Below are 4,372 nucleotides of genomic sequence, written 5' to 3' on the forward strand. Positions count from 1 at the left end.
GAGGAAACAGAATAAGTTCCCAGGGGGAGTGAAATTGCATATTCCAGCTAAAGAGGGGCTGGGACACCTGGGGAGATTACAGAAATCCCTCAGGAAACAGTTCCATAATGATGGAACTCTGCTCATTTTAGAAGCAGGTGAAAATAGTGAGACAAGAAACTGGCCAGGCGGTGGTGGCATATGCCTTTAATTCTAGCATTTGACAGACAGACAGACAGATTTCTGAGTTATACAAATAACATGAGAGAAAGAAAGATAAAAACAAAAAGAAAATGTATTTCAGAGCTATGATGTCCTTGAGGATGGGAGACATTCAGTTTTTCACTGACTCTTGTTTTAAAACTTTTCCCTTTGGGTGAGATTCCTGTCTCCTTAGAGACAGTTTCTTTCATGTGGCTGGGAATTCCAAGCCTGCTGCTCTCTGGCTCAGCAGCACCAAGACTCATTTGCAACCAGCTACAAACTAGTTCAACCAGTTCACCTGCCTGCAGGAAAAGCCACCTGCTGCCAGTCTCTTCCCTCTACAAATGTAGAAAGCATTAATATAAATTCATCTTTTCTCATATTCAAAATAAAGTTTTAACATCCTATTATTGAAGTTTCTGTGATATTAATGAGAAGGTATATGATAAAGTCATAAAGGTATTTTAAAAAGAATGTCTTAAAAACCTAATGAGACGCCTTTTGAGTGCCAGGGTGCCGGGGCCGCCGCGAGTGTCTGCTGCGCTCCATGAGGAAGATGCTTGCCGCTGTGTCCCGCGTGTTGGCAGGCGCTGCACAGAAGCCGGCAAGCAGAGTGCTGGTAGTTTCCCGTAATTTTGCAAATGATGCTACGTTTGAGATTAAGAAATGTGACCTTCATCGCCTAGAAGAGGGCCCTCCAGTCACCACGGTGCTCACCAGAGAGGATGGGCTCAAGTATTACAGGATGATGCAGACTGTGCGCCGGATGGAGCTAAAGGCAGATCAGCTGTATAAGCAGAAAATTATTCGTGGTTTCTGTCACTTATGTGATGGTCAGGAAGCCTGCTGTGTGGGCCTGGAGGCTGGCATAAACCCCACGGACCATCTCATCACTGCCTATCGAGCACATGGTTTCACCTTCACTCGGGGCCTGCCTGTCCGAGCAATTCTTGCAGAGCTAACAGGACGAAGAGGAGGTTGTGCTAAAGGGAAAGGCGGATCAATGCACATGTATGCCAAGAACTTCTATGGGGGCAATGGCATCGTTGGAGCTCAGGTGCCCCTGGGAGCAGGAATTGCTCTGGCCTGTAAGTACAATGGAAAAGATGAGGTCTGTTTGACATTGTATGGCGATGGTGCTGCTAATCAGGGTCAGATCTTTGAAGCTTACAATATGGCAGCATTGTGGAAATTACCTTGTATTTTCATCTGTGAGAATAACCGCTATGGCATGGGGACATCAGTCGAGAGAGCAGCAGCCAGCACAGACTACTACAAAAGAGGAGATTTTATTCCTGGACTCAGAGTAGATGGAATGGATATCTTGTGTGTCCGAGAGGCAACAAAGTTTGCAGCTACCTATTGCAGGTCTGGTAAGGGGCCCATCCTGATGGAGCTACAGACTTACCGCTACCATGGACATAGCATGAGTGACCCTGGAGTAAGTTACCGCACTCGAGAGGAAATCCAGGAAGTAAGAAGTAAGAGCGACCCTATTATGCTTCTCAAGGATAGGATGGTGAATAGCAATCTTGCAAGTGTTGAAGAATTAAAGGAGATTGATATGGAAGTGAGGAAAGAAATTGAGGATGCTGCCCAGTTTGCCACGGCTGATCCAGAGCCACCGTTGGAGGAACTAGGCTATCACATCTACAGCAGTGAGCCTCCCTTTGAAGTGCGTGGTGCCAACCAGTGGATCAAGTTTAAGTCAGTCAGTTAATGGGAGACTGTTAGAAGGATGGGTGTTCCACATCCGTTGTAAGGAACTCTCTGTACTCTCAACTTTGACAGGAAGTTACCAGACAACAAAAAGTCTTAAACATGTAAATCAAGGGAGAGTAAAATTGCATGCAGTTTGTACATTGTTGTATTCGGTGTATTCATGTGAATAAGAGTATACTGGATTATATAGGATTTGAGATGGGTAGTGCAGAGTTTATAACCTTCCTTCATCATATCCTGGGCCAATTACTAAAAGGAACAACTGCTGTTTGGTGATGTGATCATAGCTATGAATACCCTCATGGAGGCATGCTGGGATTAATGCAAAGCATAGGTAGATGTATAGCAGCCACCATGAAATTGTGGAGGCTGGACTCCATTTGGCACTGACCATCATGTCTCTGATTAAAGGCTATATAAAATCACTCAGTCACATCAAATGTAAAATAATTTAATAATTTAATTTTCTCCATTTAGATATTTAACAAACATGAAATTGTACTCCCATTGCAATGCACACTTTTTAACCTTTCACAATTAAGTAATTACACTAGTTTATAACGTACATATGCTTTATCTTTCCAGCAATTGCTATAAGATATGCTGACTTTTTAAATACTAGGTCAGGGTTGACATTACTTACAATTACTTACACAAGGATACTCTAAAACCACGCGTGCTTGAATTAAATGAGCAAGGGTCTTTCTGTGTAAACTCGGGGTTTCTGTGTACATTGACAGCAGAAGCTTTAATTGTGAGCCAGGTGTAGGGTATCTTTTGCTCTTTCTCCCCAGCTTGGCTCACTGTGATGACTCCTGCATTTGTCTTCTGTGCTGGGAGACTGCATGCCAAAGCCTACAGAGGACACCACCACTGCAAAAACAATAATTTGTATAAGAAAAGCAAACTTGAAGCCAGTCATCTACTCTTCAAATGTTATCTCTAACTTAAAAGCAAAAAGTACATCGCCTTTTACTGGACATGGTACCGCAGGAATGCTGGTGGCTCTGTGTGAAGGTGTAGGAATTTAAACAAGAGTGTAAACAAAGGTCTATCACTTCATGTCTTGCCACCTTGAGCTGTGTTTGCTATGACATAGGAAAGATAAAATCCAAAGATAGGGGGAAGCTACCAGCATTTTAAAAAAAAAAAGGTATTCACATGAAAAAAAAAAAAAAACCCTATTATTTAAACTGTTGGGAGGGTCTCTTACCGTAGTCTGAGGCACCTTAGGTCTTCCTTAGTGATATCATTGAGAATATCAGAAAGTGTATAATCCTCTTCAACAATCTGAAAGATTCATGTATGGATAAGCAGCTTTTCAACAATATCATAGGAATACTTTGATTTAGAAATTTACCTTTTCTATTGTATTTGCATCCACTCCTTGTAGTTGCAACCAGTCTATAAGCTCTCTGTCGGTTCCCAGTCCATCAGGGGTTGCTGGGTTCTCTGTACCACCAATAATGATTCCAATTTTGTTTTATTGTATAGTAATGTATGACCATAAAATGCTTTAAAAGTAACAAAGTGAATGTAATGATGTATCCAAACAAATATAAATGTGATGTGAAAAGGAAATGAATTAAACTTGTTTGATTCAAAAAAAAAAAAACCTAATGAGACATGTATATTTCTTGCTTCAAACAGCAATTAAATTGGTTATTGCAAAATATTAATTGATATTTGGCCTAATACATAATAAAGATTTCAAGACAACATTGATATTTATCCAAAAGACAGATTGTTAAAATTTGCTTAAATGCATGCTTTTATATTTCCTATAAATTTATGTATGCATTCCATGATGAAAAATACATTACAGGCCTTCTATGGGAGAAAAAAAATGTATGTGATTAGATCACGTGTTGGACACAGATAACTGAACTATGTATATATAGTTCAGACTTTACAATTGCTTGGAGTTGTTCTTTTTTAAATATTACTAATTCTCCAATTTTACAATTGTTCATGCTTATACAAAGTACTGTTTCTTTAAAAAACTGTCTTTAGAGTAACTGGGACCAGCAGGACCAGGCACACAGGAATTCCACCAGCCCAGTGACTCGGGTTCCTTCTGTTCTGTCTGGGCTGGGGTCCAGAGCAGACATTGGGCGCAAGCTCCACAGCCAGTCCCACAACACCCAGAGGAATCTCCACTCCCAGGCACTCTGATGCACCCAGGATCAGAGGTGAGCAGGAACCAACATCTGTCCCAACACTGGGAGTAACTGGGTCCAGCAGGACCAGGGACATAGGAACTCCGCCAGCTTAGTGACTCCGGTTCCTTCAGGTCTGTCTGGGTTAGTGTTCTGAGCAGACCTTGGACACAAGCTCTGCAGCCAGTCCCACAACTCACAGAGAAAGCCACACTCCCAGGTGATTTAACAAGCCCAGGATACCAGGATCCCAGAATCACAGGATCATAAAGTCAGCTTGTTTCTAAGGAGTTCTGACACAACCAGGA

General features: G+C 41.8%; 1 long non-coding RNA gene and 1 pseudogene across 2 annotated transcripts; one reads left to right on the top strand and one right to left on the bottom strand.

Annotated features, from left to right (window-relative positions):
* The first annotated feature begins 668 nt into the window (after window positions 1–668).
* On the top strand, window positions 669–2,094 carry LOC116073057 (annotated as a pseudogene). The gene has a single exon (XR_004111645.1). The product of XR_004111645.1 is annotated as a pyruvate dehydrogenase E1 component subunit alpha, somatic form, mitochondrial pseudogene (transcript).
* Window positions 2,095–2,565: 471 nt separating this feature from the next.
* Window positions 2,566–3,514, bottom strand: LOC116073060. The gene is made up of 2 exons (XR_004111647.1): window positions 3,119–3,514; window positions 2,566–2,778 (listed from the first exon to the last, which is right to left on the bottom strand). It is a non-coding gene; the product is annotated as an uncharacterized LOC116073060 (long non-coding RNA).
* Window positions 3,515–4,372: the final 858 nt, after the last annotated feature.

The sequence above is a fragment of the Mastomys coucha genome, unplaced genomic scaffold (assembly GCF_008632895.1).
Source record: "Mastomys coucha isolate ucsf_1 unplaced genomic scaffold, UCSF_Mcou_1 pScaffold23, whole genome shotgun sequence".
Lineage (NCBI taxonomy): Eukaryota > Metazoa > Chordata > Mammalia > Rodentia > Muridae > Mastomys > Mastomys coucha.